The sequence below is a fragment of the Lissotriton vulgaris genome, chromosome 2_1 (assembly GCF_964263255.1).
Source record: "Lissotriton vulgaris chromosome 2_1, aLisVul1.2, whole genome shotgun sequence".
Classification (NCBI taxonomy): domain Eukaryota; kingdom Metazoa; phylum Chordata; class Amphibia; order Caudata; family Salamandridae; genus Lissotriton; species Lissotriton vulgaris.
The window spans coordinates 713,303,599-713,321,908 of record NC_141687.1 but is presented as its reverse complement, the minus strand read 5'-3'; positions in this window follow the sequence as shown (position 1 = coordinate 713,321,908).

Here is an 18,310-nt window from a genome sequence, read left to right as displayed (position 1 = left end):
ATTCGTTAACTGAGGAATAAATGCATTGCTAACCATGACAATACAAATTGTGGTGTGGTTAGAGAAACTTTGTCTTTCTTGTTAATGCATCAATACAGAAATTGCTTTTCGACATGTCTGCAGTGTCTTTTTTTGAACAATGACAGAATGACTCATTTAAAAGAGAGTCTTGTTTGCACTTTGATATTTTATATGCAAACTTTCTAATTGGACCTATAGCCCACCTAAATATATTTATGCTTAATTATATTTGTTTAGGTGGATGGGTACACTGATACACTGTAAGGTCTTTATTTACTAAGCTTTAAAAGCTAATACAGTTGAATATATGAAGATGAATCTGTTGCAAAATGCACAATTTTTTTGAAAATTTTCTCAAAAGTTCTCTGGGTCACACTGGGATGTATGATTGCCAAACGCAATATTGCTAGAACCTGGTGGGGGAGGGGGGTTGCACTCAGACACTTGGTTTGGGCATCGGACATGGACTGGTGCTTGCAAGCGGAGAGGGCGGTGTGTGAAAGCAGAGTTTGCCCACGGAAATGGACCAAGGTGTGGGGCCCCTGGAATGAAAGTAGGGGTTTTATTTGTACCCCACTTAATGAGACGATTGATGTTGTTGACAACATAACACCATAGGCTGGCTGTCGCAGGGATTGATGATATCATTGTGTTATCCTTTGACCAAATGTATTCTTTTGTTTCATTCATATTTCCTGCTGTCCTCAGGAATTTTATTTTGTTTTGCAACTGCACCAGTTTTGTTTTTATTTGATATAAGTTTATTTTCAATAAACAGTGTTATATAAAAAAAATGATACCAGTCACAAAGTAAGCCATTTCTCTGTCACCATAAAAAATTACTAAGCATTGAAACATGAATGTGTTGTGCCACAAACCAGTCTTGTGTCAGATGAAAACATTTGAAATGTTAAAAAGAAGTGCTTAATTTGCAACAGTGGTGAGCTTGAGTTCTCATTTTAGCGACCAATTACTTATTTTTCATCATCAAGAAAAGTGTGACAATGAGCTAAAAAGCGAATGACATGAGCAAGAATGAAGAGAAAGAAAGAGATAGGAAAAAGGCAATAAAGGGTAAAAGTAGGTTTGAAAAAGAACCCGCAAGAAGATGATGAGACAAGAAATATAAAGTGATGGAAGAAAGAAGTATAGTGTGAAATCAGTCAAGACTAGGCAACATTAGTATTTACAAACCTGTAATTTGCGTCACTGGTGGTGGGCTACTAAAAAAATGTTGGCCCTGTAAACTTCCATTATTGAATAAGATACAGAGTTGTAATAAAGGTCTTTCAAGTTCATATTATACATCACTACTCCCATGGGCCCATTATTTAATGTTACTTATTTCCTCCAGTTTCTCCATTGGGCCTTATAGCTCGAGTATTCTGCTCACGGTAAAAAGGTGCATTCTCTTCCTCTAGCTTTCCATTTTAATCAGCTGGAGCTTAATCATTCCTTTCGCTTTTCTAAGAAGTCGCATGGCTAAAAAAGATGAGAAGACATGTGAAGCAGAAAGGCAGGGAATCGATAAACCTTCTCAACCATGTGATCGGTCTGTGGGCTTTATACAGCTCTTGAATGGGATAACACCACCCTTCTTGAAGCAGTACTGAATTGTTACAGGCTACTGGAAGTGAGGCTTCTCCTACACCTATTCAAGCAAATATTCCATTGGTACCTCAATATTCCTCCTTCCTGGAAGCCCCTCATCTGCCTCTGCTTCCTTCCTCCCTTATGCATCCTTGATGGACCCGGGACCTGCTGCATTCCTCACTGCATTTCTCCAGGGCTGCCCAATCACACTGTGGCGTGCCTCAATGTTGACTCCCTGAACTCACCACCCGCCCCCCCCCCCAGCCCTGTCATTTGGTCAGGGTTTAGCCTAGGTACCATGACAAAGAATCAGCATTACTCAATTCTGAACCAGAGATGCATTTTATGCAGAAATTAAAGGGTTGTATTTCCAAAAACTAGCAAGCAGAGTACTTGTTGGCTTGTATCTGTGTGCTTAGATCACTAGGATAGTGAGGCATGATCATTATAGATGGCAAAATGCCTCCCAAGTAGGTAGTACCAGAAAAACTCAAGAACCCATTTTCGGGTGAAGCACTTTTTCCTACATGATGTAAGCCAGTTTGAGTGGAAGCAGCTTCTGGCTGATTAAAAATAATTGGACAAAGCGGTTTTAACATAGTTTCCACTTCCTGTTGTACTACCTTCCTCCAGGCTTCGAGAATTATATGAGGTCCTATCTAACCTACGTGTTTCCATTTTATGTTCTACACGTGTGGTTTTCCTTGGAAGATGGGAGGAAATTCCCCCTACAGCTTTATATATAATCTTATTTCTTCACTGATGCCAGGGAAGATGTGTCCAACATTTGTTCCCAGCAACCAGAGGTTCTGATTGGGAATATTTCCTTGGCCTCCTGGACAGGAAAGTCCTGTTCTGCTATCTCCAGGCTCTTCCTATTTTTTAAGAGATTTATGTGATAAATCAGGCTGGCAGTTTCTTATCAGACTCAATAGGTAACTTCTCAGAAGGCCTCCAAAAAAGTATATAGACCATGCCAGTGTTCCAGCATTTTGTTGTTGGAACTCGGTAGGGACACCAAGATTTTATTTCCCAGCTGTAATCGTCTGACACTAGTTTCTTTATTGTAGTGTTTTTCCTGGACATTCAGAGCTCTCCTCCACATCTGCTTCTCTAAATGCATTCTTGTTAGGCGAGTGCATACTGGACTATGGTATTACTTTCTTCTCTTCGTCCTCCCATTCTTATTGAGCCACATTCTGTAATGTTTTCGGTTATTTTCCAAAGAGCAGCTCAAATGGACTGAAACCTATTGAGGCCTTCCGAGTGCTTCTCAGCGTATAATTACCAAAGGAACAAATGATGGACGGAATGCTGAACAATGCAAACATTCACCCCAGTCATAAGGATCTGGGTTTAATCCATTGTTCTTTTGCTCACCACACCACCCCAGTTTGGACCCAGTCATATGCAAATTAGTCAATCCAGCCCGAACTGCTAAGCCAGGTCCTACCTGGACCGGAAACAAGCATCCTGGGACCAGTTTCGGGGCATCACCCCTCATTAGCCAGGCTAGCTTGAATCCAGTGGCACAGTAAGCACAGAAGCAAGGTCAAGACTGTTTGCATATGGCTGGATACAAACTGGATTGGCATTGGGAGCAAAAAAACTGTGGATTTAGGCCCGGAACTCTGTACTGGGGTGAATGTATGACATCGTTCTCCATTCTGTACAACAATTGTTCTTTTTGCATTTCTCAGTGTATAAATAGCACAAGGAGTAACACTTTGACCCAGTCTTTACTACCCGGACTGATGATATTGAATAACATCTGTTTGAGAGTCTTATTATACCTTTCCGCCAAGTTATCTGTTTGTAGATGATACCCTGATGATTTGAGAAGTTCGATATGTTGCACTTGACAGATCTGTTTCATCAATGTGTACATACATTTGGTGTCCTGACTTCTAGTCTCTGATGGTAAACCCCCCTCTGGTAAAAAATGTATGAGGATAAGTATGCAGCCATTGTTCCTCTTAGGGGAATAGCCTCCAGGTCACTGGTAGCATAGTCTATTATTACTAGATAATACTGTGTCTTGTCCCTGATGGTTTATTAGTGCTGACCAAGTCCACCCTTACCCTCCAGCAATGCACCAGTCATAGGGAGTAATATAGTTTTCAGGACATTCTGTGGATCCTGCAATTGACAAACAATATCGGATGGTCTCAACATACATACAAAAGTCTGTCCACTGGTTAGATTACTGTGGATTAATTGTATGACTATTGATTAGTACGTTTGAAGTACTAGCAACTGCATCTTCGTTTCTCCGTTGCTTCAGGAATCTATTCAATACACTCTTGCTCGTTCCTTCTAGAAATAAAGACTGAGTGGAGGGAAGGGGTTCTATTGTGGTGTTCTTTTCCCAAGCTCGGGTGACTGCATACTGCAGAGTTGCATGCTTCTGTTGCTCCACACAGAAACACTGGTAGTTCTTCATGTTCAGGTCCTCATGTTATGTTATGTTATGTTATGTTATGTTATACAGATTTTTATAGCGCACAGCTGCCCCAGTGAAGGGGCGTCCCAGCGCTTTTGAACAGGCAGACAAACACACATAACACCACACAAACTGAAGGGCCGAAGCGAGAAAGGGGAGATTAAAAAACATTAGGGAACAAGTAAGTTTTAATGTCCCTCCTAAATGCGAACAGGTCTTCAAGTGCACGGATATGGGACGGAAGAGAGTTCCAGAGTTTGGCAGCCAAAACCCGGAAAGACCGACCTCCAGCTCTACACAGCTTGAACCGAGGCACTACCACCAGATTTTGACAAGCAGATCTCAGGGAGCGAGAAGGGACATAGGGAGTGAGAAGATGCTCAAGAATCTGAGGGGAGGACAGCTTGAGGATCTTAATGGAAAGACACAGAGTTTTAAAATCAATCCTTTGCGCCATAGGCTGTAGGTAGTTGGGTTTGACCAAGCAGGATTACCTCTTTTCCTCTCCTTTCACCTCAAGCAGTGAGACTTATTTTCTTTAAGAGGCTGTGGTTATCCATTTTTCTTCCCGAACTGCGGGTCCTGAAATTTGATGCTCAACACAACAGGTGTGTGATGTTGAGGTAAGACCCCTTCTGTGATACTGTCTTGAAATATGTTTGACTATCTATCTTTGCTTCGACTTGTTTGGTAGAGTAGTTCCTGGTATCTCTATGGATGCATGTGATGGATACTTTCCCTGAATCTTGGTAGCTGAGCTCCAAATTTTGCTTTAATCACAGGGTTGCAGCATCCACTGTCCATTAAAGCCCAGGTAGCCTTTCATTTGATACTGACAATATCATACAAAGTAGTGATCACTTCACTGTCGATAGTTTCTGGTTTGGTTTTATGGAGACACGAAACCTGGCCCCATTTTCCATATTTGAAGCTTTGTGGGCCAATGGGAGAAATGATACCGTGCCCCAAATGCTTTGGAGTGAGCACTGACGCCAGAAGACACTATCCCTCAGGGTCTGCTCACTTCCATGGCAGTGGGAATTACTGAAATGATTCATGTTATGACCGCTGAAGCACTGGTGGGCTCTGAGTTGTCAGCCTCTGATATGCAGAGGTCAACTCTACTGCCTGTGAGTTTGAATTGGAGGGGCTGCTTCGCCGAAAGCTGCATTAGGGTAGTTAAGGTCTTCAGAAACTGTTCCGATACCACCTTCTCCCCATTCTTCTCTATTGTAGAAGGTACCATGTTCAACCATTTATCTGCTATATCTTTTCTCCCACAATATAATTGCTGCAGTGTTTCATTGGAGTCTGCTATCCTGAAATGGTTTCAGGAGATGTCCTCATTATATCCCAACCGCTCAAATGTTGCTTATTACGTTTCTGAATAAGTTGTAAGGCCATTTGGGTTCACGGCCCTATAGACAAGTTGCATGTCTCCGTTCAATAATCACGCTATGTAATGTCCCCGTCGCTCTTCTGACCGGGCCGCACTACTTGCTACCCTTTCGAAGGCTGTAAAGAAAACTCAGGAACATCATCAGGTTTATATTTTTGCAGCATTAACAATGATATGTTTAGCCACTGCAAGGCTCTCAGTAAGTTGAATGAGGCTTATGATGGGGTGTATAAAGGGCTGTTACTTGCAGCATTCCTTGAGCCTGTATTGCATGTTGGAATAGTTGCCTATCTGCCCGAGTCTGTTGCTGATGTGCTAACAATGCGTGGTAGATACTCCTTGCCCTTTACCAGTTGCAGTATCAGATTCTCCATTGTGTGTGGATAGAGGACGAGACGGTACGTTATTATCCTGAGCAGAATACTCCTAGCCCCTTACTGGCCTTGAAAGCGCACACAAAATCACCCGCTGCCTAAAGATCATACATTCACTCTGTGGCTGGTGCATCTGCCAACGAGAGAGAATCTATGTTTGATGCATATTCTATCCTTCCCTCTCACTTTTTTTGCAGGGCGCCTAAGCTCATGTTTATTTATTTATTCACAAATTGAGCACTTATTAAAAATCCAATTACTACAAATATTTAATACAAACTGCTTGTAGCAAATAAGAGCAGCAACCCTTAAGCATCAGGTTAAGGATCGTTCTACATGTTAAGTGTCTCTATGCTTTGTGGTCAAAAATAGGAAAATGCTGTTACGGTTCTGGCAGAGATCAGAAGGTGAGCTTGGTTTCGACTTGCAGGAGGGGAGATCGGTGGATTCGGAAAGCTTCACTTCCATTTATGAGGAACACATCTCGCTAATTACTTTCTAGATCTATCAGCTTCACAGGCTCATGCCATGTCCATATCTACACAGTCTAACACCGACATTGCATTCCATTTACCTGGGTTAAATCTGATTTCTCAAGAGGACAGATGCATTGTTTACTATGATGTAATAAGGCCACTGCCTGCCTCTGATACATGTGTGTGCTTTCCATAAAAGTTTAACATGCTTTCCTCTACAGATGAGGATTTTGCTCTGCAGGCTGTGTTAAGTGAAGCTTTTCCTTAGTCCTAAATGGTTGTTATTCGGTCGTACTGAAGGCGTGATAAGCATTAGTTATTGATCTGGCCGCTGACGAGCAGCTTTTAGGGTGGTTTGATGTCACTGTTGCATAGGGTTGGCTTCCTTAAAACCATGAGGTGTATACTCTGCTTTGCCATTGCCTATTCTTCCAGCTCCGGTTTCCTCTATGGTGTCTGGTTGCTATCACTGTGTGACCTTCTTGAATGGGTAAGCCTCTCTAGTCTATCTTGGCTAGTATATATTTTTTGTTCCTTCCTACTATTTCTACTACTTTGTTGACTACTCTGTGAGGTCAATTTGTAATCTCGTGTATGAACATACATTGATAGTCAGATGTACCTGTGTGTGCAGTGTAAGCAACACTAGCCAAAGGAAAGAGCACTCCCAGAGTGGCTCATGGGATTAAAGGTCCTTTTGGGAAGCAGTGGATCCCATCATACTTCATCATGGTTGAGGCAAACAAAGTGTTGCAGAGCCAGTCTCAGGGATAGTAGGCTACACATGAGTAGAACACACAATTTATCCTGAGCTAAGAGTTCATAAGTATCAAGAAACAAATATCAAATCCAAGGATTCAAAGTGTCTTCATTTCATCTTCATTTATTTTCATTTTCCATTGAGTCCAATCTTCACCAGAAAAGAATTTTATAACCACTGCCAATACGTGTTTCGTCTTGGTCGTGATGACCGAAAGACTTCGTCAGGGCTGTAAATATTGTAATACATATAATCATACTACTGTTCCTCTTTAGTCAGTCCATATAAAAAGCATACAAGAAACAGTCCTAATTAATACAAAGTGGCTTCAAAACGATCAAAGTTTCACTATCATAATGTTCTTTAAGAAAGAGAGTCACAAAAACTAAAGGACATTCAAAACGACTAGTACATATATTAAATCATCGAAGTAGATAAGTCGTGAACAGTTTTACAGCATTATTACATACTATTACCCTTTAAACCTTATAGGTTATATAACAGCTTCATATGTTCTATCATCAGAATAGAAGAACACAAGGAAAAAGAGGAAAAGACACGATATAACAATAGACAAGAACATTATAGGTCATTTAGTCAGATAGCCATTATGATGAGATGAAGTTTTCATAGGTCCCTAAAGGACGTGAGCAGTAAAGAATAAAAGACGGTGACAATTAACACCGGATCACTAAAGGCACCCGAGTTTCAAGTGAAAGAGCAGATCAAAAGGAATAAAAGAAAAGGTCGTGAACACTGGAGATTAGAGCCGTCATTAATACCCCCATAGTGATAAAGTTACACATAAAACCCCGAACACGTAAACGAGTTGAACGCATGTATATAGAGAGTAGCTAACCATGTAGGTAAAAAGGGAAGGTTGTGTTGAAAACTAGAGGGAATTGCCTCCATCCATTAACAACGTCAACTCTTAAACTGAGAATAAAAGATAATAAATAAAGTAATCACTAGTCAGTATATGGGATAGAACCTCACATCTACAAAAACCAAGTAACCCAAACATGAGGGCAAACAATAGTAGGAATGCCCAAATGGAGTAAAAAACATATTCAGCACTCACTCGATAAAAAGTATTCTCCAGGTCGTCTCATATTAATATAGTTCGAAAGCCCAGTCCTTTAAGATCGATAGCGAAGATATGAAACCCAAGCCGTAGCTGGGTCAATACAATGGAATTAGGGAATACACTCCTGTCCTGTAAGTAAGAAAAGAGCAATCTCCGTTTTAATAGTGACCGCTAACAAGGGATGTGTGATAAGCAACCAGTATACTATCAGTGTACTCTATATGCTGAAAGCCGACAATAATAGAGAACTGGCTCCTATTAATACATAGTAACGTTTAACCAGAGAACGAAAATCCCCAAATTTTACGTAAAATAACATGTATGACAGGGCAAGTAGCCACTCACGTATAGATATACCAATTACACTAAAAATCACGGACGGAAAGTCCAAAAACAAAGTCATGATTAACATACCTCCGAGTACAGAGCGGAAACAGCAGTCTCTCAGTGTCAGGCTGCGTGCAGCGACTGCGCCATATTGGAAAACTTCTTATCACTGTGGTTCCCCTGCTCCAGGAAACTAAAAACGGACTACCAAAATCACGGTTCAAATGTATCGCCATCTTATAGTGGCCCGAATAGTAATGTAAACATAGGTGAAAAGCCGTAATCAGGTAAGTATATATATTGGAAGCACGCCCTAGATAAAAAGCACAATTAACAGTGCCGATGGCAAAAGATCACCACATCATAATATTTGCGATTATCCTAGAAAAACATACGGAGAGAGCTAAATATTCTATCCTAATAGTCCCTCCAATCCAAGGTAAACAGCTCAAAGTCCTAAGTGCAAATAAGTGCGTCCTACAGTTTGCCTTTGTATAAAAACGTGTAGAGCCAAAGCTTGAGCTCACAGGAATATTGTGACTCTATAATTTGGAGAGGATGCTAAAAAAGAATAAAAAGAATGTATTATTAACATACATAAATTTAAACAAAACGTACCAGGGACAAGAGTAAAGATTAGTAGAATGGTGCCTTATCATTAGTAACAGTAAGGAAGAAATTGTAGTAAGAAGAGCAGGAAGTGAAAGGTTGCGATCCTAAGAAGAAAGAAATGCATATACAACGGGAGTTCAAAACAACACTTTACCTGTTGGAGTGAAGCTGGAAATAGGAGTGTTGTCATACAATAACAAGGATGCTGGAGTTACTTCAGTGATTATTCTAGGGCCTTCCAATAAACTGTTGGCCATAGTATCAGGCAGGCTCCGTTGCACTAGGCAACACTAATAGCCAGGGAATTTAATATTCTCCATGCTCTATATAAGACCCACCTTTTGGGGCCGAAAGAAGAATATGCAATTCTTTCACTTGAAGAGCTCTCTCTGATTTGTTTTGGATCGCATAAACACCCTAAGAATGATCCTACAAGGCTGTCCTCATATATGTTGCGTTTTCTTCAGTACAGTATGTTCAAGGCTTCTCTTGGATGCTGAATCTTGTCCTTCGTTCTAGAATGTTATTCAGTCTGGAGTTTCCCCAGTTCCATTTTAAAAGCATTAACTTACTTGAAATTAGCACTACAGCAGCATCGCTGGCCAATGGTGGCATATTGTGTTAAAATTGCTCTGATGTGAACTCCCTACTTGAATGCCTCCACATGAATGTCCGCTTAAGATTGTATACTCTCCCGACTGCTACACTTGCTATATTAAATCTGTCACTGTAGTTTAAAATGTCACATATTGTATTCATGTTATGTATGTACCAGATACTGGAACAGTTGAAAACAAAAATGCAATAAAGTATTCAACAACAAAAAAAGATTGTATGCTCACTCTGGTCCTTCCATCATTAGCCCTATGCCTGACTGAGCCTCCAGAGTTTTTCTCTCTTCCTAATCCCAAATGCAAGACACCTTTGAATTGTCCTAGTAGTCTCGGGATTGAGGGGTGGTGGAGTCACAAACCCGTTTGGAGCCATTTGGGAGGGCGGAGTCCTGATGCAAGACCATCACTCTCCAACAAATAAGAACAGTCATAGGAAGCATGGGTATCTCCAACCTACTAGTATATAATTGTGGCAAATGAGGATAGGCAAAAGAGAGGAAAAGCACATTGGGGTAGGTGTTGTGTCTCAGAGGCTTGCACTCTCTCCCTCTGAGTCTTGAAGGAATTGCACACACCCTTGTACACCAAGTCTGACTATAATGATAAAGGTAGATAAGTAGTAGCAGTGGTACCAGCATAGCAGTTGCATACTAATCGCTATTCCTTTAGCTCTTACCTAAGGCTCTATACACGATTATCGGTAATGAACCCAGGAAGTACTTGGCAACTTTGACGGAGTTCGGGAGCACCAGAAGATGTAGAGTAGTGGTTGTGTCAAATATCATACAAAAGGAGTACTTCAGTTTGGATGCTACTGTTCATAGGCATTCAAAGTCATGGCGGGGAATGAATGAACAAAACAGTGGTGCAGGAAAATGTCAAAACAGTGATCGAATTAAGCGAGCGGGAACCATACAACTAAGAGTTGCAAGGAAACTTTCTTTTACCACCAGGCTGTTTAAATTACCCAGGATACAATCCTACTGCAAATCTGATTGGCCGGCCTGTTCAGTTTGATCTGGAAAATGTGACGTCCGTCTTGCAGCCCCACCTTCCCATAAAGTGGCTTCCACAGTCTCAATGATCATATTGTTCTTTTTCAGGCTTTCTCCCAAGTAGTTCTACTCAAAATATTCAAAGCCTTTCATGACATTAGGGTGGTTAGATGCAAGATTAAGTACATACTATTTACTGCAGTGAGAAACATCTTCCAGATGTGCAGCCATCAAGCCACACTTCATTTATGTAGGATTTAAACATTGAGGACTGGTATCTGGGGAAACTGGGGGCATCTTGGTAGTGAGACCTAACAGAGTAAGTGGTGTACATGCAGGAAAAAATGGTTCTGAAATAAGATAGCACCAAAAAAAATCGAGTAAAGTTTTACCACAAAAGTATCTTATATCAAAACATTGATTTTTATTGAAAACATCATTTAATAATGCATTCATTTAATGTAAGATCGTATACAGTGATAGAAACATTTTATATACATGTTATTAAATATTAGTTTAACATTTAAGATATAGATACCATTTGTTGAAATAATCTTTCATAAGCATATAAAAAATAATCTCACCATCTTTACACATGCAACCATACACACAAAGTTCAAACAAGGGTTTAGGTCAACATTTAGAGCCAGACAAGTGAACAGTCCAATTACTTCTAATCATGTTGCACTATAGCCAAATGCCAGTAGCCCCTAAATATGTGTTGACACTTGTTTTAGTTTCTATAAACCTCTAGACCAGCTTCCTTAGGATCGCAAACCTAACTGACATAATATATTGTAATTAAAGAGGTATTAAATCTCTAAATGCTTGAACAAAGTTTTATTATGGTCCCAGTTCTCCCTGTGTGGTGCTCTGCCTTCCAGACAGCGGCAACTGTCACTCTCTCTGGAACCAAGGAATAGCACCATGACAACAGAACCATATAATGTCACATTCCACAAATGAAAGCACAAACTTGTCTATGTGTCAAAGAAGCAAGATCCCAGCAGTTCTCCCTTCATTCACACTACAAAACAAGTTCAAAATAATATATAAATGCAAAAAACTATTTACTAAGCATGACATATATTTTGCTTTAGCAACTTACAAGCACAGATTTATAAGAACAAAAAGTTTGTTATTCGAAATACCTTGTAAAATTTGAAAGAAAGAATATCCTTGCACTTAAAGAACAGTAGAACAATGAAGCCTAATTAACGCACAAACTAATTTCGAAGCGCGCCCTGCATCGCAAAATGCGATGCAGGGCGTGCTACGAAATTCGTTTTATTTATTAAATTGGTTACTTACCTCCAATTATCCATATTCCAGTTTTTAACACCCCCCACCCTGCCCCTCTCCCGCCCCGCCTTCCTGCCCCGCCGTAACTCCCTCCACGGGCCGCTGCTGGTTATGAGAGCATGAATAACCATCTTCTGGCAATGTGAAGGGAGCAGAAATGGAAACCTTTTTTGGGATCTAAAAATGCCAAAGCACACACCTACCACACTGTTTACCTGGGAGCTGAAGTACAACTTATTGTCGAACTTTAGCCCAAAGTTGCATACAACTGTGGCAGGAGGAGAAGGAACAGAACTGGGCCAGAATTTGCCTCCCCAAGGAGGAGGATTGGTGCTGCAAAATATTTCGCTCTTGATGGTGTTGCATTGAAGAGCACTCCTGCACATCCACTGGAATACAGCTGACAGACACACTGCTCTAGGCATTGGGAATATTACTGTCCTAGATAAGAAGTATCTGCGTGTCATCAGCATAGGGCACCACCTGCACGCCAATAGATTTTCACCAAGATTGCCAGAGGAGTCATGCAGACATTAAGTAGAGCTGTGCTCAGGGCAGAGCCCTGAGGAACGCCAAATCTTATTAGTTTGGGGTAAGATGCAAAAGGTGACATCCATACTGACTGACTTCTGTCAGATAGAAAAGACTCAAACCGGGCCAAGGTGGCCCCACCTATCCCAATATTTCTCAGTCATTGAAGGAGGATAGGGAGGGAAACTATTGAACGTCACCCACACCAAGTCATTAACCCCTTTCTTAACATCCACATTATTCACGAAGGCTAATTCCAATGCACCTTTAACCATTCAGTTTACCCTCTTCAATATTCCATTGGCCTGGGGATTATATAGCACAGTGCGTCAGTGTCTGAAAACCACAAGCACCAAAAAATAGTTTTGTGTCTTGAAAGGTCAATTGGGTTCCATTGTCAGCTATGAGTACAGCTGGAAACCCTTCCTCCATGAAAACATCAAGAAGGACACTTATTTAGATTTTTTTTAGAAATTTCAGGAAAAAATCTCACAATCAACCACTTTAAATGAATGTCTACTAACATGATGGCAAATCTCTTGCCAAGGTCAAGCCCTCACATGGACCAAAAAAGTAAATACACACACCATGCCATACCTGACCTGGCTAACAAATGATGTTTAACTCAGCTTGGGCACCCACTTTCAACCTCTTCTCACACTCCTTGCACTCAACACACCCCTCCACCCATGACCCTACATCATTGTTCATCCCCGGCCACCAAAACTCTATCCTCAACTGTTTCTTTGTAACCGTCTGACCTAGATTCCCCTCATGAGCTATTTCACGCAACCTTTTTTGAACATCATTGGGCGGTACAATCTTATCACCTCGCACAACCACCTTAACCGTCCCCACTGAAAATTCATCCAAAACTTTGCTGTAGGGCCTCAAATTATTTTGCAAGATGCTTTCTCTCCTCCCTCCTTTTCTGATAATTTTTTGTACTGCCTTCAAAACAAAATCATTATCTGTGGCACTAGACCACTTCATTGACGGCTTCACTACTCCACTGGATGACATCTTCCACAATGCTCCTTCCCTTGCACACCTGTCTTCACCTTTCACATCCACATTCTTCCTATCCAATGACAACCACGACAAACAATCTGCGTGAACATTCCCCCAGCCTGGTATATATTTCATATTGAAATTCTACTCCTGCACCTGTGAAGCCAGTTTCACAAACCTTGCTAATCCTTTCCCTGCCCCTCCCAGAGATATCTTCAACAGATGCTTATGGTCAGTATTGAGAATAATTGATGTCCCAAAAACATATGTTCTAAAATATTCTATTCCCCTTGCTGCCCCAAAGGTTTCTTTCGCAATATAGAGTAATGACACTCAACAGCAGTAAGGAGGAATGAGGCAAATGCAACAGTTCTTTCCATTGAACCAACCTTTTGCGAAAGAACAGTACCAATTCCAGTAGTACTAGAATTAACGGTAAGTATTGTGCTCTTCTTGGTGTCAAACGGTACAAAAATACCCGTACTACAAATCTCTTTTTTCACTGTTATCAAAACATTTTTTTTATCAGTAACCTACAAAACATCAATCCCCTTTCTCATCAACGCTTTTAAACACCGTTTTGCTAGCAAAGTTATAAACAAACTTTGAGTAATACTCAATTAGCCCTAGAAAAGACAATTTATGGACCTTGTCATGTGGAACGATTGCTATTGCTTCAAGTAAGTCTTTTTTTGGTTTCAACACTTCAAGTGACAAGGCTATGGGGAAAAAGAAGCAAAACCACATGCTCCAAACCACCTGATGTTTAAAGAAACATTGCCTAAGGTGTGCTGTTGTTATTTGGGAGGCGGGGACTAGAAACTAGAAATACAAGGGTCACTACAGTAGCCTGTAATGAATAGTGTACAAAGCAAAGAATAATGAAATTAATAAAAAAACTTGAATGTTCCAATCTGCAGGATCCGTTTAACCTTTAACATTTTTAAAAAAACAGAAACCACAAAAATCACCAGTTGTAGTTCACTGCGCTAACTAGAACACTGCTTATCGCCTCACATATTACATCCCTCCTGACATGTTAAACTAAATCATTGATGACATCTCAAAAAACATAATTAATGGCATAATTGATAACACAATAGACATGTACATCATAGAGTTGCTGAGAGTGCAAGTGTAGATTCATTGCATGGAAATAGTGCAAGCCTTGAAGGAAATTGTAATTGTGCATGTTGAAATTTGTATTATGCACCATTTACAAATCACTTAAGTTGAGGGTGGAAGTAGTGCTCTGAGTTAAACAAGGTAAAAGCGGAGTGTACCTGATGTTGGGTGGATGGAGAGTTATGATTGAAAGTAGTTTGTGGCTTAAAGCCAAAGCCTGTACTTGAATACTCTGTGAGAAAGGCTAAAGTCCCTTAACGGGTGCCCCAGCCATATATACGCTTTGCCAGTCAGGGCTTTAAGTGGGATGAAGAAACTGTGGGGGGCTCTCTCAAAGGGGCGTGGCCGATTGAATTAGGAGCGCGGCTTAAAAACACATAAGCTAAAATTCTGTGCTTAGCACAGTATTCAGCCCGACTGGTATTTTGCTGCTTCTGTCATTGCATCCAGATATATAATACAAGTAACATTACACGATGTCATGGCTGGATTTTCTGATTAGATGGGATCAGCCCCTAAGGGCCCCTCCAACCCAGCCAGAACGTAATCACATCCCTCCTCAGGACCATCTATCCAGGCACCTGGGTACCTACCTGAGGATGGGGAACTCGCAATATACAAGCTCATATTATTAAAAACACCACTAAATCTATAGGGATACTAAGAATACTTACTGATTACTAGGGATATCCATACCCTACACCACACTCATACATCAGTTAGTCTCGCGGCCACTCAGACCCAGACTGATCTACCTCAGGGCAGACATGACACACAATCCGGTGCGTCTACACACGTGGGTCTGCAGCCCCAGTGCTCTCCCTTATTTCCAAACGGTTCGCAATCCGGCAAACCTACACGCCAGTATCCCCCCTGACGCTCTCACTTACGCAAGCCACAATCCTGTGGGTATACACGCTGGTGATCCAACCCAGCGTTCTCACTAACGCCGCATATCAACGACGACCACATTCCTATGAACACCTTCAGTTATATGTTGGGAAGTCTCTCTCCCTATTCACTAAGGGCTTGCTACTACAATATTAGGAGTTAGCCAATTAATATAATGTACCTCTTATTCTTGACATCATAGGTCCACTCGCTCCCTATTTATGTGATCACCACTTACCTGATTGGGGTTACTCATCCATTCATAAAAAAATAATAACCACCTAGGAGATACATTTACCTGGATTGAACAAGAATATAAGGCACATGGCAGTTTGCTACAAACTGGGGGTTTTATTAGAACAATATTAAAGTACACATATACAAAACTATGGGGTCTCTATAACTAGCAGTAACTTTGACACACCGCTGAAAGAAAAAGGATTAAACATACAATAGCTTAGGGAATAAGAACAAGATTAAGATGCAAGTGTAAAGTAAACTAATGTGATGAAATGGATATCACCTGATTAGTGTGAAGTCTTGTTCTAGCTGTCATCTGGGTTCCTCTCTCGTCTGTGCCTTGGCTCATCTCAGACTCTCTCTCTCTCCTGCACTCTTGGGTACACCTCTGCGCTGATCACTTTGCACTGGACTCCTCTCCCCCACGAACTGTCTCCACCTTCCAGCTTCAATCTAATGGTTCCTGCCGCTCTGATCACCGTTCATTCCACTAGCTTATTCACTCTGTCTCTGCACCAATGTCCAAATAACTCCAGCTGCTCCCACAGGTTAGTCCACGATCTCTCCTCCGTCTCTTCTAAAAGGCATTACTTCAGACTCCAGCTATTCACACCTCCTCCTGATAAGTAACTGCTTCTGACTGCTTCCTTCAGTTCCAGCTCACTATTCAACTCAGCTCTCTCCAGCTTGAACCCTCTCTCTCTGCCAACTCCACTCGACTGCTTACCACTCCTCCACCTCAACACGACTGACTGACTCCGCCTCTGCACTTCACTGATATAGAATGCTGTTTCCTCATGGAAAGTTCCAGCCAGCAGCTTCCTCCCACCAATCCCATGCACCAGGCTCCTTGCGCTAGACGCTCCCACAGTGACCAGTCTGCTTGTTTCGTCTAGAGACCTGAGCCCGGGAACAATTCCTGATTAGATTCAGCTCTGGCCGGTTCTCTCCGGTTCGCTTAGGGCGAACAACAGCCTTAACTATAAACTTTACCTTTACCCTGAAAAGCCTCTCAGCTTCATCAAGATGGAGTCCCTCTAGTTCTAGGCCTGTAGGCCTGAAAGGGATGAAATGCCCCTTAGCTCTGCCAGAATACCTACATAAACCATACCAATGTGTCAAGTATGTCAAAGCCAATAGGCAATAGACAGGTTAGAGTCAAGAATAAGGGATCTATCATCATATTAAGCAGCTATCCTCTTCTAGGTCTGGAAGAAAGGGCTTAAAAGGGCCAACACAAGCTAAGAATACCTATACTAGATGTGAGCAAGACTAAGATCTATATCACTGCTAAATAGAGCCAAAAACTCTGCCATAACATTCCACCCTTAGATCCTTATCTTGCGAACATCTTATAAACAACAACATCCATATAAACAAACATCAACACAATCTATCAACAAATCAAAAACTAAAAAAAACTCTCTAAAAAGAATGACAACTTAAGGAAATTCCACCTGAAACTCAATTGTAGGGAATACAAATCTAACAACCAACTGAAAACAAATCAAAGCACCCTTGACTTGAATGCTGAAACATATCTAAGATTGGATCTGATAACAACAGAAACTAATCAAAGCATCCTCAAACTAAATGTGCCTCAACTTCTAGTGATATCTGGTGAAATCTAGTGATGTAGGGACTTATGTGTTGAATGAAAACAGCAAGGGGCCTAAATGGGGCCTACCTACTTCGGACAACTTAAGAACAAAATGTGTTTCAACTTCTAATGAAAAAACAACAAAGGGCCTAAATGAGGCCTACCTACTATGGTCAACTTAAGCTAATGATGACTCATGAAATCTATTGGTGTAGGGGCTCGTTTGTGGAATGAAAATAACAATGGGCCTAAATGAGGCCTACCTACTATGGTCAACTTAAGGAAACATTTTGGTGAAATCTGAGAAATAGACATGACAAATTATTTTCAAGGTCTGGGCAAACATTAATACACAATCATACTAAAAGACACACCTCCCAGGACAATCCAAAGTCTAGGGTAACCACCCTTTGATCAATCAAGGTGAAAGTGTAATAACAGTAAAAGACAACCCCATTTCTACAAGATAGCTGGTGTATATATATAACACCTAGTTTCTTCACACTGTGGAACACATGTGTGCACCACCATTCAAAAAAAAAGTCCTTCATTGGCAAAAACTGTTTTGAAGAAAACAGGAAAACTATAATAGGTGACATGTTTGTGGTTTTTTTTTTTTTTTAGTGGGGCCTGCTCATAGTGATTGCAAAGAAAAACATGGGAATACTGCAGGCCAAGGAATTATATAACCAAATCCATTTTTGGGAAATTTATGATGATGGAGTCTGTCACAACTTAAAAAAAAGTATAATTGTTTTCTTCAAAAAAAAAAAAGTCCAATGTCAATTTTGGGACATCAGTGTAGGTCACCACCCTGCATCTTCGGTATCCGGACACTTCCTCCGATGCGGCCATCCACCACCTTTCCGGTCTGGTCTGGTCTGGATCCATCCTCCAAAAATAATAAAC